At 42.3% G+C, this 27,320-nt stretch overlaps 1 protein-coding gene and 1 pseudogene across 2 annotated transcripts in view; both read left to right on the plus strand.

The window, feature by feature from the left end:
• Positions 1–4,512: 4,512 nt before the first annotated feature.
• The window catches only part of Galnt1 (polypeptide N-acetylgalactosaminyltransferase 1), a 77,994-nt gene continuing 55,186 nt past the window's right edge, over positions 4,513–27,320 (plus strand). The window contains exon 1 of one of the 2 annotated variants that reach the window (XM_052741670.1): positions 4,513–4,630. The gene's annotated coding sequence lies outside the window, so the exon portion shown is untranslated. Of the gene's footprint in view, positions 4,631–5,150; positions 5,225–27,320 lie in introns of those variants that run through there. The other variant, XM_052741668.1, reaches the window with a different exon arrangement.
• On the plus strand, positions 18,998–25,375 carry LOC128112593 (heterogeneous nuclear ribonucleoprotein A3-like; annotated as a pseudogene).

Here is a 27,320-nt window from a genome sequence, read left to right on the forward strand (position 1 = left end):
GGAGTCTCTGGCTTTTTATTCTCACTCGCTGTGCCAATTTTCCCATTGCTTCAGGCCTGTGATCCCTAGTCAAATACCTTCCCTTCCTACTAGAATGATGGATGGGGCATGTTTCCTATAACAATAACGTGTGTGTGTGTGTGTGTGTGTGTGTGTGTGTGTGTGTATAAGAATATTGTACAAAATGAGCAGTGTATAGTTTATATTACCCAAATAAATTTAATTATTTTCTACATATAAAAGAATAGCCCAAAGCCCTGGATTTTACATATAAAATAAACAGAAGACTCAGAAAGGGAGAGAAGAAGGCAATTGACTGGGGATCTTGGGACTTAGGAACAACCAATTGCCTGAAAGTTTCTTCTTGCCTCATATATCCTGAATCAGTACAGGTGAAGCAGGCAGATTGCTTTTTAAAATCTAAGAAATGCCTGCTTTCTCCAGCCAGAGGGCCAGGAAAAGGGCAAGGTAGCTACACAGAAAATTTCTTTTGGACAGTAACTGCCTATTCCAGCCAAACACTGCAAGAAAAACAAAAGAAAACGTGGCCTCACGTCTACCCTAGTCAGCAAAGGCTGAACTGAGAGACCAGTCTCCTACACCTTTACTAGGCACCCTCCTGCTGGGGTGGTGTCAGAAGAGACTAACTGGGGAGCCAGGATTTTACATCCAAGGTCAGGACAGAGTAGACGGCACACAAACATGCCCCAACCATTTACAAGGGCATCGTTTCAATACGAAAGATCCTCTCCAAAGGTTACATGTTGTCTGCTTCCATTTACGTACACTCTTGGAATGACGGAATTATAGAGCTGGAGAACAGAGTAGGGGTTGACAGGGCTTGGAGATAATGGCGTGGGTGACAATAAAGGGCTAGCTCAAGGGAGACTTTTGTGGTGATTGAATAATTCTGTGTCTTATTCTGGGAGTAGTCACAGGAATCCATATTGGGTTGTGTGTGCATACACACACACACACACACACACACACACACACACACACACACACACACCCTGATCAGTCTGCTGGTTCTGCTATTATACAATAGCTATACCAGATGTAATGGAGCTAGGCAAGGCCAGAGCACAACCCCAGTTCTCAGCTTACAGGAGTTAGGGTTACCAGGCCTTTGACTGGTCAAGGCAAAAACAGTGAATTAAAACAACATCATCAAATGATAGTGCATGAATGTTTTGTACAATTTGATATACTTAGGGCATTTGGCATTTCCACTGAGTCTGATCATTTCCCCTTAGCTATACCTTTAGCCCTTCTGTTTTTCAGACTGGGTCTTGATAATTCACTAGGCTGGCCTTGAACTTGCCACCCTCCTACTTTAGCCTGGAGTAGCTGGGTTTGAAGGCCTGCAGCAACACGGCCAGCTTGCTGGTCCCTTCACTCACTACCTCTGGCATTCCTCCCCACCGATGGGTGCTTGACACTCACTTTTGTGTAACCGACACCTCCCTTTTCTTCTCCTCGCTCTGGTTAACTGCTCTTGGGCAGTTTACTATGCAACAGGGAACATCCTTCTAAGTTTTCTAGTTTATCTGCTAAAACGCTGGTAAAGGTACCTTAAGGGAAGGTGGTTTGCTGAGGGAGGGTGGATTTATTTTGGTCTACAGTTTGATAGCACATCTGTCCTGGTGGAGAAGGCATGATTGATTGCAGGAGGGTGAGGCAGCTGGTCACACTGCATCCATAAACAGAAAGCAGAGAGATGAAGGCTGATGCTCCACTCCTCTTTATTCAGCCCGGGACCTCAGCACATGGAATGCGGCTGCCCGCAGTCAAGGTAGAGTGTCTCATCTTAGACAGTCCTCCCTGGAAACACTCCCACAGACACACCCAGAGGGGTATCTGTCTTCTAGGTGGTTCTGAACCTGTCAAGATTAATCACCCCACTCCCACATTTCTCCCTTAAACAGGCACATTACAGGAACCATTTTCTAGTTTGTTTTGTTTTGTTTTTAAGCTAATTGCAAACAAATGACTAGGGCTTATTTACAATGGAGGAAATAAAAAAAATTCATTTAAAAATTCATCAAATTGAAAAACAAAAAACCTGACCTGTACTATCCAGACCCAAAATTGCTCCCGAGGCTCACACTGGTGTGACTGGGAGAGATCTGAGTTCTGGGCACAGTGTGAACGGGAAGTAACATCAAAGAAAAACATCAGAAAATAGATGTGGATTATTCCTCACTTTGGGTTCCCTCATCTGTTATTTCAAATAACCCTTACACCTACTCATTCTTGACAAATCTTGACCCTAGTTCCTTCCTGCCCTGAAACATACCCCTTGTCTACCCTGTTAGGATAAAGTCAAGACACATTTCTGAATGACTAGTGGTAGGCAGACACTGAGGTGCCGAGGGGGTAAATGTACTTGGTTAGACAAGATATGGAGGAGAGTGCATTTTATTACATCATACAATGCAAACAGTACTCAGTTTTCTATTTGATTTTAGGTACTTTCTTAATTGCAAATTATTTTCAAACGAGATACAAAAGGCATTGTTATTTTAGGCTTCTTAGAGGAACAGAAGTCTTTTTTTTTTTTTTTTTTGGTTTTTCGAGACAGGGTTTCTCTGTAGTTTTGCGCCTTTCCTGGAACTCACTTTGTAGACCAGGCTGGCCTCGAACTCACAGAGATCCTCCTGCCTCTGCCTCCCGAGTGCTGGGATTAAAGGCGTGCGCCACGACCGCTCGGCTAAGAAGAAGTCTTTAAAGCTTGTTTTATTGAAGCAATTTGACATACCAACATTTTTCCAAATGCACATTCAATTACTTTTGGTTCACCTACAGAGATTATCTTCCTCTGTTTTAGAAAATTTCTAATACTACAAAAAGATCTCCTGCACTGTTTGTTGTCAGTCCCCACATTCCTACCTCCAGCCTTAAGCAACTGCCAATCATTATGTGTGATTTTTATAGATATTTAAGTGGAATCATGGATGTGCTCTTTTGCATTAGTCTCTTCCACTTAGCTTATTACTATCATTCTGACACAGGGGCTCCTTTGGTCCACGTTGATCTCAAACTAGCCATGTAATCTGCCTGGTCTAAACGCTTGACCCTCCTGCTCTGTACACCCTAGTGCTGATGTTACAGAAATGAACCATTATGCCCAGTTTTGGCTTACTGTTTTTGAAGTAAGATTTTTTTTTTATGAGTACTTTGCTCCTTTGCATATATATTTTGTTGATCCCTTCAGAAATTCTTGGGACATCTGGATTGTTCTCTCTTTTGGCCATTATAAATAATGACATGAATATTTATGAACAAGTGAGAAGGACCTCTTTAATTTTCTGAGGGTAATACCTATTAGTGGGATTGTACGGTCCCGTGTTAACTTCCCAAGAACCCAGCACACAGTGAGTACAGTTTTACAGTTCCATAATACACGAAGGTTGTAATTTGCCCTCCTTCTCACCAACCATTCTTGTCTGGGTTAGTACTTTTTTAATTGCAGCTACTGTAGTGGGTGTGAAGAGCTTTCCTATTGTGGTTTTAATTTGCATTTCCCTAAGTGACTAATGATGCTGAACATTACTTGTAATCATCTAAATATTTTCTTTGATAAAATGTGTAGTCTTTCATCCACTTGTAAATGGATTATTAGCCTTCTTTATTGAGTTCGAGTTCTTTAACATAATCTGAATACAAATCCTCTATCAGATATATGGTTTGCAAATACTTTCTTCCAAGCTAAGTATATCTTTCTCTTTTTTTGGACATATTTTTCTTTTAAAGACCACATTTTATTCATAATATAGTTCCCTTGTGGACCATTAACAGGCTAATGATTGACTTGGTTTCAAACTATTACATTTGTACTTTTTAAAATGGCACCTCTTAGGCCATGCAGGCACTGTTGCCCAGCTGTAATCTCAGCACTTGAGAGGTGGACTTGCTTTCAAGTACAGTACTTGGAATATGTAGATTAAGTAAAAACAAGATAGTAAAACTGTAGATAATTTTAATGTCATTTCTGAGACTCCACACCAGGTTCCACTCCCAATCTATTGACAATATAGATTTAAAGGAGTAAAACGGGGCCATTAACATCTATGAGAGATCTTATCGCGTGGTTCCTGCTCGTGGTTGGCAAGCAGTAAGATGCAAGCCTCTCAATGAGCTATTGAGAAAAAGGCAAAGGCGGGTGGTTGGCTGCCTGCACCTGGATGATGACTGAGGCCCAGGGCTCTGTCTTGCACGGGGCAGGGAGGCCAAGCTCGGTTCTGAGAATGAGTAGTGAGGTCTGCTTCGCCAGGGAAAGGGGTGAAAGGCATCAGCAAGCAGCCCCTATTCTGCAGCGGCGGGGGCGGGGGTGGCGGCGGCAGTATTTTTTTTTTCTGGTCCCCCGAGGTCCGGCGGCCTCTTCCGGCGGCGGTGCAGGCCGGTGGCCTCCCCTCACCGCCCACCCTCGGTCGTGCATCCAGTCGCCGGCGCCGGGCTCGACCGAACCACTCATCCCGCCACAGGTGGCTCCGCATCAGGCGTGGCCTTGTGCGGCGCCCGGGGCCTGAACGCAGCGACGGCGCCTTCGATGTCTGCCGCCCGCGACCGGCTCCCCCAGGCTCTACTTGCCGCCGCCGCCGCCGCCGCCGTCTTTGTCCGGACACAGGTGGGCAAACCTCTCCTGCCCGAGGCCCCAAGCCTCGATACCCCCCCGATTCCGCGCCTCGGGGCGGGCGGGACAGGAAGCGACCGCCGCGGCGGCACGCCGGAACCAACCGCGGCCGGGGCCAGGGGCGCAGCCGGCGGCGGCCGAGGGGCGCCCGCCGCGGGGGAGGGGTCGGGCATCCGGTGAGCGCGGCCTCCCCCCTCCCCCCCCCCGCCGCCTCCCCCGCGCAGCCGCACCGGCCTGGGAGGACTGCGCCCGGGCGGCCTGGCGCGCGCGCCCCGCGCTGACGGAGACGCCGGGCGAGCGCCGGCCGCGGCTGCATGAGGCTCGTCGGGAACTAGCGCGCCGAGCCCGCGAGGCCCGGCGCCGAGGCTGGGGGTGGGGGGGGTGGGGTGGGGGGCGGGCGCGGCGGAGGCGGAGCTCGTGCCGGGCCCGCCCGCCCGCCCGCCCGCCCGCGGGGGAGCCGCCGGCAGAGGCCGAGGAGGCGGCGCGGCGGACGGCGGCCCGAGAGGAGCGCCCGCGCTGCGGCCCGCGGGAGCGCGCCGCCACCGCCCGCGCCGGCCTGAGGAGCGCCTGCCCGCCGCGCGGGCCGAGGTGAGTGCGCGGCGGGCCGGCCGGCTGGCGCGGGAGCGGGCCGAGGCGGAGGCCCCGGCGCGCCCGCCTCCTCGGCCCTTTTGTGGTCGCGCGGCCGGCCGGGGCGCCGGGGGGTCCGGCGGCGGGGGACTCCCGGGGCCGCCCGGCGCGCGGCGTCTCCCTCTGCCGGGCGGCCGCGCACCGCTGCGAGTTGGCGTCCTAGTTTGACATTGAGTTAGAAACCGTTTTTCTTCCGAAGACGGAAGTTTTGTTTTATTGACAGAGAGGTAGGGCTAAACATGGCTCCTGGCTTCGGCCGTGCGGGACTCGCTGCCGCGGTACCGGGCTGACCCAGGCCGGTCCGGGGCGACGGGGGAGGGCGCACAGGCCGGGGCCGAGGACTGTGCCTGGGAAGTAGCGGGCTTCGGGGCAGTGGGAATGAATGAACGCGAGGCCACTCACCCGCAGCACAATGCCGTGAGAGAGTGACCAGGAATCGGGATGACTTGCATCGTCACTGCCTCTTACTAGTCAGCCTTGCAGCGGGGACCCCCTCCGACCCCCACCACCACATTTATGACCTTGGCCTTATTTCAAAGCCACCGAAACCAAACTCGCTTGGCATTTCTGGTACGCTCGGGCAAGAGGCAGAGTAGTCTTTGTGATCTTGAATTGTTTCTGGAGGACAGATAATGTCACCTAAACCACACTTTGTGTTTAATAGTAAGTAGTACGTTTCTTTATGATCGTACCAAGAGCTCCAGAAAGCAGAAGGTCTTGCCCTAATTTTCATAGATGAAGATGAGGCCCCCAAAAGTTAGAAGTTAACTCAGTTAAAAGCTGCAGAGTTCAGAGTCAGACCTAGACTTTGTGCTAAGTGCTTTTTCCTTCGGATCTGTGTCTTCTTCGTGGTAGCCATTGACCACATGTGGTTACTTAAAAAGTTCAGCTCCTCTCTCAGTAGCCACATTTCAAGGATCCAAGAGCCAAGTGTGCAGCAATTGATAGTGCTAGTCTTGAGCATACGTCCATTTATTTTATCTGGTAGATATTTATTGAGCGCCGTCTGTTAAGTGTTGAGAATGCTGTAGTGAATAAAAGAGACAAAGTGTACTTGCCTTTATGGAACTTGCGTTTTGCAAGATAGTTTGAAGGTCTTTCCATGGTACCTCAGAGCCATGATAATTTCTTTCAAATGTGCTCCATGAACTAGAAATATCTTCGTTACCCGGGAATTCCCAAAGAATTATTTCAGACTCCCATCCACATCGACTGAATTAGTATGTTTTAACAGGACTCCAGGTTGTGTGTGGTTTGAAACCTGAGAAGCCTTTATTCAAAAGCCAATGATAACTGGGTTTAGAGAATGTTTCTTGGTTTGTTTGGTACCTGTTTTATTTTATTATTATTATTTTTTAAATGTATATGAGTATTTTGCCTGCACTTATGTCTATGCACCACGTAGGTGTCTGAAGAGGGGTTCAGATCCCTTGGAATTGGAGTTACAGATAATTGTGAGCTGCCGTGTGGGTGCTGGAAATCAAACCTGTGTTGTCTGGAAGAGCAGTCAGTGCTCTTCACCACCAAGTCCTCTCTCCAGCTCCATTTGTTTTTAGCAGCAGACTGTATAACTTCTGGGAGTGTTAATCATTTGTGCAAACATTTAAGTGACTTGCTCAGTGGAGTTTATAAACTTAATGAAAGCCGACATTGTCATAGCTTTCTCCCCTAGCCATGTGTTCCTCCTATAGACTTTATAGTCCATGATAAGTAGTAGAACTCAGTAGCTGTGCATTGAGTGAGTGAATGAGCCTCTTGAGTAGGTGAGACTGGTTGTCAATCAAGCACTGAGTGGCATCTGGTGAGATCATGAGGCAGAGTTATAATGAAAGTATTTATAGTGGTTTTTTTTTTTGTTTGTTTGTTTTCTGGGAATCCTGCTACCTGGATGGAGTTTTGCTCCTGGCATGACTTACTGACATTCCCGCCCTTCTCTGTTTTTGTTTTTGTGTTGAGACAGGGTCTCTCGCTCTGGCCTAGGCTGACCTCAGCTCACAGAAGTCTTCCAGCCTTACCCCTCCAAAGGAAGGGATTATAAACATGAGCCAACAACAAACCTGGTGAAGGAGTGTCTGTGTGGGTACACGCATTGCTACAAGTTCTCACTATGTAGCCCCCTTGTTGATACAATGTATCTCATTGACCTCCAACTTGGTGATACTCTTGCTTAGCCCACCAAGTGCAGGTTTTATAGAGGCATTAGGTCTATTTCTGTTTGGTAACATGAAGTTATATTAATAGATTCAAATTTTAATCATATGTTAGTGCCCATTGTGTGTGTGCGCTTTAAAGATTTATTTGTATTTATGTGTATGGGTGTTTTGCTAGTATGTATGTCTGCACCTAGTGCATGCAGTACCAGTAGAGAAGAAGGCATTGGATCCCGTGGGACTGGAGTTACTGTTTGGTGCTGGAAATTGAACCCACGTCCTCTGAAAGAGAAGCCAGTACTTCTAACTGCTTAGCCATCTCTCTAACCCCTCATAAGGAGTTTTGTTTTTTTTTTTAAACCTAAATTTGGATTTAGCTTTAATTTTCCATTAATATCCTCCTTTGCTCCAGAATCTAATCCAAGATACTGCATTGTATTTAAGCAGCATATCTCTTAGTCTTTGGTATGTGACATTTTCTGAAACCTGCCTTGTTTTTCATAAGTTTGGCCTGGAGGAATGCTGGCTTTTTCTTTTTTGCTGTGTTTTATTTTCTTGAAACAGGTTTGTTGCTTGGGCAGTTCCTATCTCTTGGACTCAAGTAATCCTCTTGCCTCAGTCCAGGAGTGCTGGGACTAGAGGCATGGAGTGCTGTGCCTGGACTTTTGTTGTTGTTTATGGATAACTTCACAGACTAGAGCGAATCATCCAGTCTTGGGAGTAGGCTCTCATTTTATGGAAAATAACACCACAGCAGAGGTAGTAACATTGTTTCTACACTTTGTGCTACACACACACTCCACATAGTTGGGTAAAATGGAGGAAAGGAAGGCAGTAGCTGTATGAAATAAGACTGAGAGTGGATTCTTACTGCATGCTTATTTATTCAGTTGACATTTATTGAGTGATTAATGGATGACAAACCCCAAAGTAGACTCAAGGTAACTAGAGAACAGGGCAGCATTAAACCATACAGATGAGTCTAGACTTAATGACCATAGCTTGCTTGCAGCTACTGCTGTAGAGGATGGTGGAGAGACTGGGTGGTATAAGGGATGAGTAGCAGGAGGGACTCACTGCTTTTGGTTTTCTAGGTTGGTAGGGAAGGCTTCTCTGAGTGGCGGTTGAATTGTCTTTGGCTTCTGGGGATCCTACTCAATTCCTCCCAGACTGACTTATCCATCTTTATTATTATCTGACAACATCCACATGTGCCTTTCTGCAAAGGCATCATGCTTATTTCTGACTTTGTACCTTTATTTATGATTTCCTTTCTTCCAAGATTACCGTCTTTCCATCCCTGCTTGTGAAAGTACTGCTGCTTGCTCAGAGATTGGCTCACATTACTTGCCCTTTAGGAAGTCATTCATTGTTCATTTATGTGTGAGTTCTACTTAAGTGTGTTTGAGGATAGGCAAAACATTTAATATTTGTGTCTGTGTATATTCTATGTCCAGGATGAAGGCTTGATAAAGGGCTAACTGAGCTCTGAAGTGTTCACATTAGAACAATGAGTGACTTTTTAATCGAACTTTTAAAGTTTAGTTTATTACTTTATGTGTATGGGTGTTTTGCCTGCATGTAAGTCTTTCCTCTGCTTGGGCACCTGGTGCTCACAGAGGCCAGAAGGCATGGATTCCCTGGGCCTGGAGTTACAAATGGTTGTGAGATACCATGTGAGATACTAGTGTTCTTAATTGAAAAGCCATCTCTCCAGCCCCCTAAATTAAACTTTTTTTTCCCATTTCTTTGTAAGACAGATTTTTCTCTTTGAAGCCTGGTTGTCCTGGAACCCAATCTGTAGACCAGGTTGACCTTGCACTCACAGAACTCTTCGTGCCTCTTCCTCCTGAGTACAAGGATTAAAGGCGTGTGCCACTACTCCCGTTAAATTGAACTTTTATTGTGTGAATCCTGTAGCTCCACATGTAGTTCTAAGGAACAGTTCAGGAAGATCCCTTGTATCCTTTATCCAATTATTCCCACTGGTGACATCTTGTAAACTATAGCCCAGGTAGTCCAGGCTGGTCTCTAGTAGTGAAGGATAGCCTTGAATTCCTGATCCTTCTGCCTCCACCTGTTTGGATTACAGGCATATATTATCATACCCAACTTGTCTTACTGTTTTTAATATGCTTGTCTTAGTCACTTTGAATATTTGAAGTGAGTTTTTTATAAACAGTATATAGTTAGATCATGTTTTAAAATCTGTTCAGCCAAGCTCCCTTTTCATTGATGTATTTAGACCATTTATATGTAATATAATTATTGCTATATTAGGGCATATACCTGCCACTTGACTTTTGCTTCCTGGTTTTTCTTTTACAGACTTGTGGATTACTTGAACATTTAAACTTTTTCTCACCTTGATCTCTACTGTTTTGGGGTATACTTCTTTACTTTTCTTTCTTTTGATTTTAAGAACTATTCAGGGGGAGAGTGGGATAGGATAGGAGCAAGGAGACTGAGTCTCACTCTAGCTCAGGCTGGCCTAGAAGTTGTTGTAAAGACCAAGCTGACCTTGACTATCCTCTTGCCTCTGTGTCCAGGGTGCTGGGATTATTGGTGAGCACCACCCTCCTTGGCTCAGAGCTTTTGTCATTGTTTTAAGGTAGGTCTGTGAACAATTCCTTTCCTTTTCTTTTGTATGAGAATATCGATTCCTTTTCAGCTTCTCTGGGTAGAGGTTTTTTATACTAATAACTTTTTCTTCTAGCTCTTGAAAAACACTTGCTTTCCTTCTGGGCCTTGATGGTTTCAGGTAAGAAATTTGCTCTCATTCAAGGCACTTTTCCTCTGTAGTTATGGCTTCCTTTCTTATTCTTAGAACTCTTTCTTTTGTTTTTATATTTTCTCATGCTTGTACCTTTTGGTATGGGTTTCTTTGGGTTTATCCTGTTTGGGGTTCACTTTGAATCCTGAATCTTTATGTTTTATCCAAAAGTTTTATGTCTATTGCCAACTTGAGGAACTTTTCACCATTTGAGTACATTTTTAGCCTAATTTTTCTGTTGCTCTCCCTTGTAAGGCTGCACCTTCAGCAGTAGCTCTTGGTTACAGTTCAAGAGTGTCTGCCATTTGCCAGTTGTTCTTCAGTCTTTGTGCTGTTCTGCTTGGATACTTTGTGCTACTTGGGCTTCCTGTGTATTTCCTCTGTCCCTGAAGGCGGCCACCTAGATTTTTGATATTTTTCAGCTTTTTAAATTTCCGTTTGGGTCTTCATCTGCTACTGATTTGCTTAGGGTTTGTTTGTTTGTTTTTAACTTGTTTAGAGAGTTCTTGTAATTGCTGAAGCATTTCTGTCAATGCTATTGTAAAATTGATAATTTTAGCACAATTGGTGTTCTTTCAGTTTGAACTCTACATCTCTTGGACTTGTGTGTGTGTGTGTGTGTGTGTGTGTGTGTGTGTGTGTGTGTGATGAAAACCTGGATATTTTCATGTTCTCTGATATTCTAGTTCTTTTTTAAGCTTTCTGTTTTCCCTGGAGTTTGGAGGGGTATCGCTTCAGCAGAGGAAATGAGATGAGGGGGCACATTGGTTGCTTGCTACCTTGTTATCACTAAGAGGAATCAGAAGGCCTGGCATGGTGGCACAGGCCTTTAATCCCAGCACTCAGAAGGGAATCAGGAGGACAGGCTCACCATTGGACCTCCCTTGAGTTGATCCTGTAGTTGGGTAGGTGAGGTGGTGTAGAAGGAATGGTACAGCTGATGTGGATGAAAGCTTTGCTCTATGGTTTGAGTGTGAAATGTCCCCCGTAGGTTCATATGCTTGAACTTTTGGTCCCTAGCTAGCGACACTTTGGGAAAGTTGTGGAACTTTTAGGAAGTGGAGTCTCAGTGGAGAGAGTGGATCACTGGGGGTGGGCCTTGAGGATTTATAGCCTAGTTCTACTTCCTGTTCATACTCTGCATCTTGAGTGTAGGGGCATTGTGACCAGCCAGCCTGCTGCTTCTCGACACCATCCCTGCCCTACCTATTGCCATGTGTTTTCCCCACACTAGACTGTATCCCTTTGGGACGATAAGACAAAGTAGACCCCTTCCCTCTTAAGTTGTTTTGTTAGGATATTTTATCACAGCTGCTTACCCTGAATTCTGGAGTGTTGCCCTGGTGACGAGGGCTTAGGGTCTGGTTACAGCATGTGAGAGTGTAGCTTTCTCACCTCAGTTCTTCTAGGTGTTTGGTGTAATTTCTTCTTAAAAACACTGTGTTGCTGAGATGTCTCCTTCCTAGTCCTCTAGATGACCCAGGCAGGCTTGATTCGGGCTTTGCTTATGACTGTTTGCATTTCCAGGTTGTTGGCATCATCTGCTTCAGATCTGGAGTATATGAGACCAAAACAAATCACTTCTTTGTGTTCCTGCTCATCTTGTACTGAAGCTCACAGCCTGCCTGCCACCTCTTTCTAATTCTTTAAAAGTGGTCTTCCCCAGCTTTCCTAGATGAACAAATAACAACATGTTTATGTGTAATATCCCCAATTTATCTATTTTACTGTCAGAAAAATATATCCCTGAAGAGTTAGTATTAAACATTCCCACTTCACATGGAGTAATTTTTTTAGTGTATATAAAATACGAATTGCAAGAACAAGAAAGCTGCCATATATAATTCCTATCTTAAACGTTGTTTAACTTGTTTATCTGTTTCTGAATGCTTACTTCAAGTCTTCTGATGAACTAGACACCAGGTTGTTGTCTAGGGACTGTATATTTTGACTACAATTGCCTGGTATTAGCTGCTTCTTTTCAAAACAAAATTTAATTGCTTTTAAAATTCTCTTTTGTGCATGTGTGTTTGCATACATGCCACAGTGCACATGTGGAGGTCTGAGGACACCTTTCAGGAGTTGGTTTCCTTCTATCATGTGGGTCCTTAGGATAATTGCATTGAACTTGGGCCATCAGGTTTGGAGGTAGATACCTTTACCTACTGTGCTCTCTTACTGGCCCACTTCTTTTTAAAACATTAAGCTGGTGATTAGGCATCCAGTTTAACTTTTCTACTGATTTTGTAGGAACATATGTAATATTTTTAAGGTATATAGAATAACAGTAATGAGAGTTGAGAAGACAGCTCTGACTTAAGGTGATCTGTTTTTTCTTTGATTTTTTTTTTAATTCTTTTCTTAGAAATTCCAAAATAATTAGCTTGGGGAGATGGGTCACAGTGTTAAGGAACTTGCCTACAATCTTGGTGTCCTGAGTTTGATCCCTAAGACTCCCATGGTGGAAAGAGAGACCTGACTACCACAGTTTGTCATCAGACCTTCACACATATACCATGGCAATACCCCTCCTTAAAGAAATACGTCAATAGAGTAACTTTTTAAAAATTACACAATAATTATGTTTTTATAAGAATCATTTGTAATCATTGTCATTTTTGACTTCTTGAGTACACAACTATTTTGGGGTCTGTAAAGTGCTGTAGGCATAGTGTATGGGTCGAGTCTGAAGTGTCCTACACACGCTCATGCTTGGACTGCTGGGCTCTCAGCATGTGCTATTTTGAAGGCTCTAGAGTGTCTCTTAAAGATCAGTAGAAGAGGGCCCTGGAACTCAGATCTGCTTCTGGAGCTGGTTGATCTCTCTGCTGCGTGTGCTCTCTGCTGACCCCGGTGTGCTTTATTGCCACCTTCCGAAACTATATCTGAAACAAACCTTTTCCCTTAAGTCGTTTCTGTCCTTGGGTCCAAACACTATCAGACACTGGATAAGACCTTTCTGGAGATCCGAGAAATGATTTGAAGACTATTCTTTAGGTTAGATGGCCCAGTTGCTAGATTTTTGTGTCTTTAGCAGTTACCATTTCTTTTCTGCTTTTGTTTTGTTTTTGTATTTCCCACTTTCATTTATAGAAAGGAATGGTTTGCACTGATTGGTAGAGCCATGTGCACACTTAAGTTACTAATTGTTTTTGGAATAATATAGTACACTTGATAATTTATTGTCCAAGTTGAGGAGTGGGCAAGCATTTCTGGGAATTGTTTGACTTTTGTTTTTTGTGTTTTTGAGACACTATGTAGCTTTAGCTGTCTTGGAACTTGCTATGTAGACCAGGCTAGCCTTGAACTCACAGAGATTTGCCTGCCTCTGGCTCACAGGTACCGGATTAAAGATGTTCGCCACTACACCTGGCAATTTTTGGGAATATTGAAGCTCTCACTTTGCAGTTCCTAGGAAATCATGAGTCGTCAGTAAATACTTCACTAGTGTTACCTATTCCTTTGTATAGCAGATGCCCTAAGAGGGTAGAAAGGCACCGCTCATAATAGTGAGGCCTGACTATTTTATAGATTAAAGTCCATATTCTGTTTGTATTTGAGGGGAAGAACTTTTAATTATTTTAAATGTTTTCATGCAAAGAGAATACAATTTGAAATTAGACTGTTATAGGGAGAGTAGTCATTTCTATTTAGATAGAAGCATAAGAAAACAAAAACAGAAAGGTGGTGGTGGCACACGACTTTAATCCCAGCACTAGGGAGGAAGAGACAGGTTGATCTCTGTGTGTTCAAGGCCAGCCTGGTCTACAGAGTGAGTTCCAGGACAGCCAGGGCTACACAGACCCTGTTTCAAGAATCCAAAACCAAAACTAACCAACCAAACAAAAAAAACCCAAAACACGCCTGAAACAGCATTGCCACTGGCAGTGAAGATGGTGGCAAGATGTTCTCTGATCTGGAACTTGGGAATGAGAAAGTGGAGGAAAGAGCAGACCAGTTGTAGACAGAGAATCTTTGAGCGGGGCTGGGAATTCTTTGAGGAATAAACTTGGGGACATCTCAGGGCATGAGATGTATAAACGCTGTTGGAAAGAAAAGAAAGAAGCTTTTGACTGAAAGTGCTTTCGAGTGAGAGCAGGGTTGCAGAACTGCAGCTTATCAGCTGCTCCTTACCTGTGCTGAACTGTGACTTCAGAAGGGAAAGGTTGAAGGGAATTGGTGCAACAGTCAGTCACAGATGGAGTGCAGGTTATTAATAATTGAAAATGTGGCTGTAAAACACTGCAGATAGTATTGGTTGTGTGCCAAGCGTTGTTTTAAGCGATCTACTTACATTAACTTGTCTGGTCTTTATAAGATGAAAAGATGTGGATAGGTTAAGCGGTGGGACTGATTTTCCTACTTTTCCTTCTCACTTTTTTTATTTAATGTGTTTGGATGTTTTGTCTGGATGTATGCCTGTGTACCATTTGCATGCCTGTTACCTGCTAAGGTCTGAAGACAGTATCACTCCCTGGAACTGGAGTTACAGGTTCTTTTTTTTTTTTTTTTTTTTTTTCTCGGTTTTTTGAGACAGGGTTTCTCTGTGTAGCTTTGCGCCTTTCCTGGAACTCACTTGGTAGCCCAGGCTGGCCTCGAACTCACAGAGATCCGCCTGGCTCTGCCTCCCGAGTGCTGGGATTAAAGGCGTGCGCCACCACCGCCCAGCCTGAGTTACAGGTTCTTATAAACCACCATGCTAGTGCTGGGAATTAAACCCGGGTCCTATAGAAGAACAGTCAGTGCTCTTAACTGCTAAACCAGATCTCTAGCCCCCTTGTCATCTTTTAACATGTCAGTCGTGCTCTGAGTTTATGGGTTTGACCATCAACCTAGATTGCCTTGCTAAGGTAGTCTGGGCAAGATAAAGAGGGACTTTGAAGGGAAGGCCAGGGAGAGGTTTCAGACAGGGACTTAAATGGTCCAGGCTGGCCATGTTCTTGCTATATACACATCTAACTTTGAACTCCTGGTCTTTCTGTTTCTACCTCCCAAGTGCTGGGATGATAGTTATATGCTGCTACACTGGGTTTGAGAAGGCCTTTGAAATACAAAGTAGAAGTGTACGGTTGTTGGAAAGCATGAAGGAATGCTCAAGAGATTGATGAGGACATTTAATGATATAGTTGGAATTCATCTTGAGTATACATGGAGATAAATATGTAATCATTATTTCAAAAGACCATAGAGAAGTGGTGAGGCCCCACATGACTTCAGGAACATTCAGGTGCACTTTTAGAGAAGGAATCCGGCGTTATCTATGCATGAAAGAATGTTTTGACGTTTGACCTCTGAAGGGATACCATCATTAACAACATGGGAAAAAATAAGAGCGTTATAACTGGAGCAATGAATGTGTTCGAGTTTTCTTTTTTTCCTTCAGTGCTGAGAATTGAACCCAGAGTGCTTTCTAGGCAAGCACTGTGTCATTGAATTATTACCCCATCCCTCAGGGAGTATCTTGAGACATGTCCAGTTGTGAGTGCTAGAGAGGGACTCCAGGCGTATCTAACTGCAGGTGCCATAGTTGAAGGACTGGACCTTGTTGGGAGAGGAGTTTTAAGTCTGGAGTTTCAAGTTAGAATCTTTAGCCTAGAGATGAAAATAGGGAGAGATTGAGAGGGCTAAGGCATAAATCTAAGGAAATACACATAGTTGGGGCCCACAAGAATGAAAAGATTGAACACATTTTTACTTTCTCCTGTGGGCCAAGTACTATGAATACAGAGTGAACAAAACATGTTTTCTCTCTTTGTGGGTCATATAATCCAATGAAGCACACAGAATTAGAAGCAAGTAATAGATAAATGGCATCTCAGTGGAGACCCAAAAGTCAAAAGATTTTAATGTAAAGAGTAGTAGTAAGTGGATTCTCAATAAGGGGAATAGTGTGTGCAGAGGCCATGTAGCAGGAGAGGGCGTGGTCTGTGTATGGAATGGGAAGATGAGTGTAGCTGAAGGGCCCTGGGCAAGAGAATGGGGTAAATGGGAAATGGTTATGGCCAGCTCTGCAGTGCCTTATGCTCAGAGTTGTTGACCGTCTGAATATAAAGAATGAGCTTGACTGTGCTTACTCAGAGTAGTAGAGGATTTGTTTTGCTAGAGAAGCCATAAGGAAAAAAAAAAACAACTAAGTCAAAATCTTGCTTTGTAGTACAGATGGGCCTTGAATTTGTGATCCTCCTGCCTCAACCTACAAGTTCAAGGATTACAGACTTGTACTACCATACCTGGCTCAGAAGTCATTTTTTGTTTTCCAAGTGTGATGCTCTAAGTTTTCAATATTTATAATTTAATCACAAATCTTGGGGTGAGAGGGAGGGAAGGTATAGTTCTGCACAGATTAGCAGTCTGAAAGTTGCCCCAAGAAAAGGACTTGGTGTGGTCAGTTGGTTAGTGTGAGGGAAAGTAATTTGTGGATCTAGGAAGGTAAAGGAATTTAACTGTATTCTTGAAAGTCATTATTCTGAAACTAATGGAAACCAGGTCTCTTTAGTTTTGTTGGTTTTTAAAATTGCCATTGTGTCTAGAACCATACATTTATGGAGTCACAGTATTTGAATGACAATGAAAAGGACTAGCTATATAATTTGTGAGTTTAGAATGACATGAAAAATGAGTCCCTTTATTTAAAAAAAAAACTATTAAAAACTTCAAGACAATAACAATAGATTGTTAAACCAAATGCAAAATTTATTCTAAGGTGGAGCCCTGTGTGACTGTATATTTTATGGGTCCATAAAGTCAGTCCCGAAAGGAAATTTTAGAATTCATTTAGTACCGGAACCTCCTTTTATAGAAGAGGATGTGTAGTATTATATACAATTAGATGTTGATAATTATTACTGTACAGTGGGACTTAAACATTAAAGCACACCTTTAGATGTTTGCCACCTTTAAGTCTGTAGGCATACTGAGAGTGTAATTACTTGCAGCTGTGTGTTGTGTGTGTACCTGAGTGTGAGTGTTTGCATGTATGTGAGTGCATATGTGTGCCTGAGAATATGGAGTTTTACATCTCTAGTGAGGCAGTGTCTCTCAGTTGAACCCAGAGCTCACTGTTAAGACTAGTCTAACCAGATAGTTTTCTGGGATCCCCTGTAATTACTATTACTTTCGTACGGTGAGCATAAAAATGACAAGTAGGTGAAAAAGGTAATTCTAAAGAAATTTATACTAAGATATTGTCCAGTTCTCTAAAAAATTTTTGATATTGTTTTTGTCATGGGGGTTAGGGGTATAGTTCAGTAGTAGAGAAAGACTTGGAGTCCAGTATCTAACGTCTAAATAAACAAACAATTTTCCCATAGTTACTGTCTGCCATGCTGATAAATGTGCTGGTTTGTTTCTTACTTCTTTGTAAGTTCTGAGAGGTCAGAACTTATTGGCCATGCATGTTTGGGGGCTGTCTGTTTAGTTCACTGGGATCCACAGAATGAAGAGAAGAAGAAGGTCTTTGTAACAGCGGTAGGAGTAAACAATTGTTAGCAAGTGAAAATGGGGTAAAGAAGATTGTAAGGTGAGCAGCTTCTGTCAGAGGTTCTGTACATGGAGATAGTGCACTATGTTGGAAATAAGAGCCAGCAGGAAAGGAATATGGTTCCCTTTTACCACTGTACTTACTGTGTGCAGTTGCCCGCCGGGATGCCAAATACCACTTTAAGGTTTGGGCTGTCGAATAAGAAGATTCTTCCTTTAAATACGGACCTGAGGAACTGAGACTCTTGATGGGCATACCTGTCACTTCCTGCTAACGTAGACACAGAACTGGAGTGTTCTTGGTTATACTGCTGTTTACTAGGTGGCTTTGAAAAAGTACAAAGTAGTTTACAGATGAAAACTACTTCGGTAGTCTGACAACCATTTATGGAATATAGGTAATGTGTAAGCTCAGTGTTAGACTCACTGGTGGTAGACAGATGAATAGATGAATAAGACAGTCTAACCTGTCAAATATTAGAGGTAAGAAAAGTTTGATTTTTTTTTTTGCCTTAGTCATTTGGCTGATAGTGATTAAGCACTTATTGCTTTAAGCCAGGCACTGTGGTCTGTACTGCAAATTCAAAAATGCCTTCCAAGAATTCAGTCAAATGAGTAAACTTGACATATACTACTGCATGTTGGCATTAATGAAATGAGGCTGAAACTGTAGGGTGAGTCCCAGCAGCACGTCAGCCACTCTAGCTGAATGAGTTAGGATAAGCAGAGGTTGTTGTTGTCGCCTTCTTTTTCTTCTGCGTCTACACTGAGCGTTTTCCTCAACTGCTCTCCACCATTTTTGTTTTCTTTTAGAAATTTTTTATGTGTATGGGTGTTTTGTCTACATGTATGTGTACCATATGCATGCCTAGTTCCCGCAGGGGCCAGAAGAAAGCATTGAATTCCCTGGAACTAGAGTTACAGATGGTTGTGAGCTACCAGGTGGGTGCTGGGAATCAAATCGAAGTTCTTAGGAAAAGTAACCAGTGCTTTTAATTGCTGAGCTCTCTCTAAATCCTGGAGTTCCCCCTCCCCCCTTTTTAAGGTTTAATTTAATAGATTTATGCTCTATTGCTATACAGAGAGAAAAAGAAGCCTGATTTTTAAAGAGTTAATAAGCACATCCTCATAAAAGGTATAATGAGAAAATTGGGCAAGTTACCTACCAAGATGAGGGTTACCCTTCAAAGGAACTGACTAATAGTGACCTAATTAAAATCTAATTACCTTTAGAAGTATGAACCGTATTTCTGTTCATTTAACCATTATTTCAATAAATATTAAATACTTTAATCCTATTATATATTTTATTATTATTTTAAATTTTCATTTACTTTAAAATTTTGAATAGGGAGCATCTTAACTTTTTGAGCAGTATCCCCAAGTATTCATATTTAGGTGTGCCCTGGTTTCTTTGAAGTGGATGGAGTCATGCAGTATTAACATCTCTGTGGGCCACCCTCCCTCCTATCTCACACCAAGAGGAAGTTACATGTAGTTCTTTCAACTTTATGTTTAATTAGAAAAATTAGTAGTATGTTCGAGGAAAGTGTTTTAATAGTAGCTGCTGTGTTTAGGATCATAGTCTCCACAGTATCAGTTGTGTATGTGTGTGTGTGCTCCTGAGAACTGAAACCAGAGGCTTACACATAGTATTCAATCTTTCTGCCATTGAAACTACAGCCTCACCACAAGTCCTTGAGATCCTTTTCTTGTTTGACCACTTGGTTTTGCTTTCTTCCTCTTGTTCTTACCCTTCTATAGTGTAATCCAATTTCACTGTGCTTATTGATTGGTGTTCTGCTTTTATCCAGTGTCAGCACTTTGAATGTGTTAATTTTTGTTTAGTTTACTGATGTGTGCTAAGTTGCTAGAAGTGTATTTGGCACATACTTGTTAAATGAACCAGTTTCCTGTGGCTTTAAGTAGTGTTTGTTGATAATTTCTTTTGGGGATACTTAGTGATCTAACTGTTCAGAGCTTATAGATGTTTTGGTTTTGGCAGTGTGGCAAATGTGAGATTTGAAAAAGAATTGGAAGAAGACATATGTTATAAAACATTAAAAAATATTGGGCTCGAGAGATGGCTCGGGTTAATAGCCCTGGTTGCCCTCCCAGAGGACCTGGGCTTTATTCCCAGCACCTACATGGCAGCTTACAACTTTGTGTAACTCTAATCTCAGGGGATCTGAAAGCCTTTGTTAGCCTTCTTGGACACACATGGTATGCTGCCATACATACATGCAGGCAAAATACTCATACACATAAAAATAAATAAATCCAAATTTATAACGATATTGGGGTGAGCATTTGAAATATTTTTTTAAAGGTCGTTGTTGAGCTGACAGGCAGAGACTTTTCTGAGTGTTTGGGAGGAAACCATGCCTCTGGACAAGTAAGCCTGGCAATCTACCTTGCTCCTCTGCTGATGTGCTGTAGGGCTAGAGAAACCTTTACAGAGAAACCCACGGAGGGCTGGACAGTCCAAGGATTGAGCAAGGTGAGAAGATGCAGGGACCTCGGTATAAAACTGGAATTCCTTTAAGGATCAGTGAATAAACTAGGGAGAGATAGCAAGCCTGTTCTAAGGTTCAGGGGTTAGCAGAGAAGGGTGGAGAAAGGAGTGTTCGTTCCTTTCTTGTTCCTGTGACAACATGACTGAAGGAACTTGAGGGAAGATTACTTGACTCACAGTTTCATCTGTTATAGTGGGGAAGGCATGGCAGTTATGGGAGAGGGATCATGTGACTTAGTTTTTTAATGATGGTTGACCAGAAAGCAGAGTACTTGGACAGGCACTAGAAGGATTCGATACAACTTTCAAGACCTGCCCTAGCATCTCACTTCTGCCAGCTAGGCCACAGACCCCAGGTTCCACACTCCTCTAAAGCTGGAGAGCAAGTGTTCAAACACAGGAGCTAGTGGAGGAGACTTAAACCATAACAGCTTGTTTGTCTTACCTAGTGTTCACTGGGAGCGTGAAATAGTTTTCCTCGAGAAATTATTGTTATAGGTCCACTCCAACTGGATTTGGAGTTAGAGGTCATAGAACTATGTATGTGAATGGTACAAAAAAATCCAAACCAAGAATTTAGTGAAAAGTGGTCTCAGGTTTTTAGAACTAATCAAGCCAAACTCCTTGATCATTCCCTTTTGCCTTTTATTTCCCCTCTTTCATTTCTTCTTTCCTAAGACTTCCCTTTTCCTCCTTTCCTGTTTCTTCAACAGTATCACATGTGCCTCAGTCTGGCCTTTAGCTCCTTTGTAGCCAAAGCTGACGTTGAACACTTGATCCTGTTGTGTTTACCTACGCTACTAGGATTACAGGCCTGTTCAAGCCAGACCCTTTCTTCAAGAATGTAGAAATATAGACTTAGGTATAGACTTAGAAAGTACAAACATTATCTCACAGTCTAAAAGTAAGAAAAAACTTGAAGTCAGTGATTTAGTCAGCAGAGCAATGAAAACTATAATCAAGTACTCCAAAGCTGTAGATATGCTGTGTCAGATATAGCACATAAAGTGCATTTTTAAAAATATGTTTGTTTATTTTTGTCTGAGACAGGGTTCTCTGTGTAGACCAGGCTGACTTCACATTCACAAAGACCCACCTGCCTCTGCCTCTGGGGTCCTGGGATTAAAGGTGTATGCTGCCATGACCCATAAATACATATTTTTAAAAAGACTTATTTATGTATATGTGTGGTGGTTTGAATAAGAATGGCCCCCATAGGTTCATATGTTTGAATGTTTGATTTCTAGTTAGTAGAACTGTTTTGGAAGGATTAGGAGGTGTGGTCTTGTTGGAGGAGGTGTGTCACTGGTGGAGCTTTCTCTGCTCTTCCTTCTTTCTCCTACTTGCAGATACAAATGTGAGCAGCTCTCAGCTAATGCACCAGCATCATGCCTGCTTGACTGCTGCTGTCTTCCCTGCCATGATTGTAGACTAGCCCTCTGAAACTGTGAATGAGCCCCTAGTTAAATGCTTCCTTTTATAAGTTGTCTTGGTCATTGTGCTGGCTAGTTTTATGTCAACTTAACACAAAGTATAGTCATTAGAGATGAGGGAACCTCAATCGAGAAAATGCCTCCATAACATCAGGCTGTTAAAATTAGTTAGATAAACTGCATTCAGTAAGTTGTAGGGAAATACTTATATTGGAAAAGATTTTAGGGTCCCATATTGAACTCAAATTGGTAGAGGCAAGTCCAGTCTCAAAATGGAGGGCCATGATCCAAGGGAACCAGAACAGTTGAAGAAGCTGTTTATTGTGGTCTGAGCTTTGGTTTATTGGTTCTCTTAAGCTATCACAGATGATAGCTTAAGAGGACATTTGGAGAAATGGGGCACACTTATAGACTGTGTGGTAATGAAAGATCCCCAAACAAAATGTTACAGGGGCTTTGGTTTTGTGATCTACTCTTGTGTTGAAAAGGTGGATGCTACAATGTATACTCAGTCACACAAGGTTGATGGGCGTGTGGTAGAACCAAAGAGAGCTGTTTCTAGAGAGGATTCTGTAAAGTCTGGTACCCATTTAACAGTATAGAAAATTTTTGTTGGTGGTATTTAAGAAGGTACAGAAGAATATAATCTGAGAGATTACTTTGAAAAGTATGACAAGATTGAAACCGTAGAAGTTATGGAAGTGGAAAAAAGAGAGGATTTGCCTTTGTAACTTTTGATGATCATGACACAGTTGATAAAATTGTTGTTCAGAAATACCACACTATTCATGGGCATAATTGTGAAGTGAAAAAGGCCCTTTCTAAACAAGAGATGCAGTCTGCTGGATCACAGAGAGGTCGTGGAGGTGGAGCTGGCAACTTTATGGGTTGTGGAGGAAACTTAGGAGGTGGTGGAGGTAATTTTGGTGGAAGAGGAGTCTATGGTGGTGGAGGTGGTTGCAGCGGAGGTAGTTGTGGAGGTGGTGATGGTGGATATAATGGGTTTGGAGGTGATGATGGCAGCTATGGTGGGGTTATAGTAGTAGGTGGACCAGAATATGGAAACCAAGGTGATTGAGGAGGATATGATGGTTACAATGAAGGAGGAAATTTTGGTGGAGCTAACTGTGGTGGTGGTGGGAACTATAATGACTTTGAAAATTATAGTGGACAACAGTAATCAAATTATGGGCCCATGAAAGGGGGGCAGTTTTGGTGGAAGAAGCTCAGGCGGTCCCTATGGTGTTGGCTATGGATCTGGTAGAAATGGTAGATATAGCAGCAGAAGGTTTTAAAAAAACAGCAAAAAGGGGGCTACGGTTCTTAGCAGGAGAGGGTGAGGAGTTGTCAGAAAGCTGTGGGTTTCTTTCAGACAGTTGTCCTAAATGCACTGGAGGAACTGTAAAAATCTGTCACAGAAGGAACGATGGTCCACGGTCAGGAAAGTTACTGCAGCTTAAACAGGAAATCCTTCTTGTTCAGGACCATCATAACCACAGTTTGCAAAAAGTGCAGCTATTGATTAATGCTATGTAGTGTCAATTAGATGTACATTCCTGAGGTCTTTTATCTGTTATAGCTTTTTCTTTTTTCTTTTCATTACATCAGATATATTGCCCTGTAAATTATGGTAGTGGTAATCAGGAATAAAAGATTAAGGAATTTTTAACTTAAAAAAAAGATTTTAGTAGGCAAGTTTGGTTTTACATTTTAAAAGTCTACTACTAATGTAATTATCCATACAAGCAGTTTAAATGTTTCCCTTGCTTTTGGTACCTAGATTGAGCTCAGTATACTATATTATACTAGGCAGTACTCTGCCACTCAGCTATGTCCCCCAGTACATGAGCAGTTTGCCTTTAAGATACAGAAAATTAATTTATTAAATCTTTTATGGTTGAAAAAAAAACTTATAAACTTAGGGTAGAAAGGAAATTTTTGGATCTGATGAAAGGTAATTTTCTTAGTTACTTTTCTACTGTTGTAACAAAGCACCAAGACCAAGGCAGCTTATAGAAGAAGGAGTTTATTGGGAGCTTACAGTTACGGAGGGTGAATCCATGACCATCATGGAGGGAGCATGGCAGAGGCAGAGAAAGCTAACTGGGAATGGCATGGGCTTTTGAAGTCTCAAAGCCTGCCCCCATGACACATCATCTTCAACAAGGCCACACCACCTCATCCTTGCCAAACAGTCCCACCAAGTTGGGACCAATTTTCAAATATATAAGTTCATGGGAGCCATTTTCATTCAAACCGCCATAGACATCTATAAAAAGGCCTACAGCAAGTATCATACTTGATAGCAAGCCATTCATAGTATTCTCTTAGATGTCAACAGCAGCTCACAGTCATCATTGTCCTTCATCTCTAGCATTGCATGACATCTCTTCTGAAGACCCTGCGCAATAGAAGCCACCAGGCTACAAGAATTAACCAAGTAATCATCCTTTAGCGTCAATATGGATACTTTCATGGAAAATTCACGAGTCTACAGAGAAGTTCTTTAGATTTATAATAGTTTACTAACTTGTTTTATATACGATTACTACAGAAACATCAGTTTTGTTACTCTAAATAGCAACTTATAATAAAAATGTTAATATCTCAGAATAGTTAAAAATCTTTCTAATTAAGTATTTAAAAGGGAATATTTATTTTTAGGATTGTGTTAAGTCAACTTTCCATGCTGTAATAAATACCTAAGATAAGTTGACTTTAAGAGAGCAAAGATTTAAGTTGGGTCTTGATTTCGGAGGTCTTAGTCCAGAGTTTGTTGTCCCTATGGATTGGGACATGTGGAAGCATAGGTGAGAACATGTGATACCCAAAGCCTCTTTACCTCATAACAGCTGGGAAGTACAAAGAGAAGTAGGAAGGGGCCTTCATCCTAATACCTTTTCAAAGGCATCCATCCCTCTCTGACCTACTGCCTCTAACTAGTCCCCTTCTTAAAAGGTTCCACCACTTCCTAAGAGCAAAACTGGCTTGGGATCAAGATTTGAAGTGTGGACCATTATGGGAATATTTAAGATCCAAATGATAGCAGGCAGGGTAAAATCTTTAGAAGAGTTATATAAGTGAACCAAAAGCCATCACAGCAGACCTAAAGACATTTTGGGGATAGAATCATGGGGGGCGGGAGGAGACTAATTTCTTGTGAAAATGCCAGTTAAACTGTCATTAATGTATAAATTTATTGTTATTTTTAAAAAATGATGTAGATTTTAGAAAATGATTTGTTAATCTTTGTAGAACTAACAGGTTAATTCAAAATCTAGTAGGAAACAAAAGGTCAAGAATTGTCAGGCTGTTTCAGAAGTAAGTGCTTATTTGTATGAGATTTTAAGACTTAGTGTAAGGCCTGGATATGTAGCTCAGTGACAATACTATTTTGATATATGTGAAGCTCTGGGTTTGGTTCTGGTCCCTAGTATTGCTAGAAAAACCAAAGGGGCGGTTTAAAACCTTTATAATCGGGTACTGCAGTATTGGCACAGGTAGATAGAAAGCTGAAGGAAATTAAAGTATAAGACAGAATGGACTATACATAGCATCTGGCATACGAAAGATTTAGTCTTATAGGTTATATATGGAAATGGAATGCTCTTTAAATAGTATTTATACTGTTTAGCTACATGAAAAAAGAATGGTTTCCTTTTTTTCTTTTTTGTTGAGGCAGGGTCTTCCTGTATAGTCCAGGTCGACCTTGGACTGATGATACAGGCATGTACTACCATGTCCTGTGTGTGTGTGTGTGTGTGTGTGTGCACATATATATGTGTGTGTGTATATATGTATTAAAATTCTATGTGCATAAAAGATTCAGTTGTCAAAGACAAAACTGAAGATTTCAGATTAAAATACTAGAATTTTTACCTTATTTTTCTTAATAATTTCTTATTTTAATTTAAATTTACATAATTTCCTTCTGTCTTAGTTGGGGTTTTTATTGCTGTGATAAGACACTATAACTAAAAGCAACTTGGGAGCAAAAGGCTTATTTCAACTTAACTTGTTTCAGTTTAACAACTCGTAGGTCATGTTCCATTACTGAGGGAAGTCTGGGCAGGAACCTGGGCAGGAACTGAAGCAAAGCCATGGAAGAAGGCTGCTTACTGGCTTGCTCCTCCTGACTTGCTCAGCCTGTTTTCTTACATAGTCAGGACCCCCTGCCTAAGGGTGATACATCAGGCCCACCCACTTCAATCATTAATCAAAAACATGTCCTACAGACTTGCCTACAGGCTATCTGGATCCTGGAGGTATTTTTTTCAATTGAAGCTCCTCTTTTCAGATGATCCTTACTTGTATCAGATTGGATCCCCCCCAAAATTCAACTAGGACACCCCTCTTCCCTTCACTCCAGCTCCTTCTATGTTCCCCTCTTATTTCTTCTCAAGTCAGTGGCTGCTCCTCTCTCTCTCTCTCTCTCTCTCTCTCTCTCTCTCACACACACACACACACACACACACACACACACGTGCTCGCTCTCTGTCGGTCTCTCTTCTCTCTCTCTATACACACACATATATTTACACAACATATATATATATATATATATAATATACACACATAACATGTTTATTATATACATGCACATACACAAATATATAAATATAACCTGCAGAGTCTCTCTTTAGTGTTGCTTGTATGTATGTGATTTCAGGGCTGACCACTTGATATTGTATAACCAATTGGTCCCTCATCGCTGTGGATGACTAATTCTGCCCTCCTCCCCACTTAGCAGTCAGTGTTGTCTTAGGAGTGGGGTCTCAAGAGAGTTTCTCCTTCCGTGTTAGCTGTCTGTTGGTGCTGTCATTGTTCAGATCCTATTTAGATAGCCATATTGTTGAAATATTGTTAGTGTAGCTTCCCTTTCATTCTAGGAGACACAGTCTTACACAGTGGCTCTCTGACTCTAAGAATATTTCTGCCCCTCTCTTCTGCCATACCCCCAAGTCATAGGTGCAGGAATTATATTGTAAATGTATTAACCCAGGGCTGGGCACCCATGATCAGTTATATTTCTCTGTTTTGGCAGGTTGTAGTTTCTGAAGTGGTCTCTGTCTGCTGCAATAAGGAGCTTTTGTTGATGAGGAGTGAGAGCTATACACTTAACCTGTGGGCATAGGATGAGTATTTAGAATGCAGTTAGGAATTATGCTAGTCTTGTAAAGTAACAGTATAAGGTTCTCTTCTAAGACCTATGACCTCACTAGCTACAGGCATGTTTCCAGGCATGGTTTCTCTCCCATTGAGCAGGCCTTAAGTCCAATTGGACAGCTGTTGGTTACAGCCTAGACATGAGAGCCACTCTGAGGTATCATTCAGGGCTGGTTATTGTGGTTCATAGGTGTCATAGGGTAGGACAGTTGATTGCTACCCCCTTTGGCATCTTACATAGCACCTTCTGATACCATGAGAGTGTAGGGAGCAAGCTTCAGTCGACTCCATTCTTTTTTATTTAGGGACCAGAAGTACAGTTGTGAAAAGAAAAGTTTTGTTTTTGTCTTTTGAGACAAGGTCCCTCTATGTAACTCTGGCTGTCCTGAAACTATATATGTCTGTTACCTCTAAATTTAGCTTGATCTGTGGAAAATCTGAGAATCTCTGTTTAAAATTTGAGACATAAATGTGTTTACTTTTAGTAAATATCCAAAACCTATAGAGAAGTCCAGTTAGCAAAAGATGAATTCACCTATCT

Source organism: Peromyscus californicus, unplaced genomic scaffold (assembly GCF_007827085.1).
Source record: "Peromyscus californicus insignis strain IS unplaced genomic scaffold, ASM782708v3 Scaffold_17__1_contigs__length_78620276, whole genome shotgun sequence".
NCBI classification, from domain to species: Eukaryota; Metazoa; Chordata; class Mammalia; order Rodentia; family Cricetidae; genus Peromyscus; species Peromyscus californicus.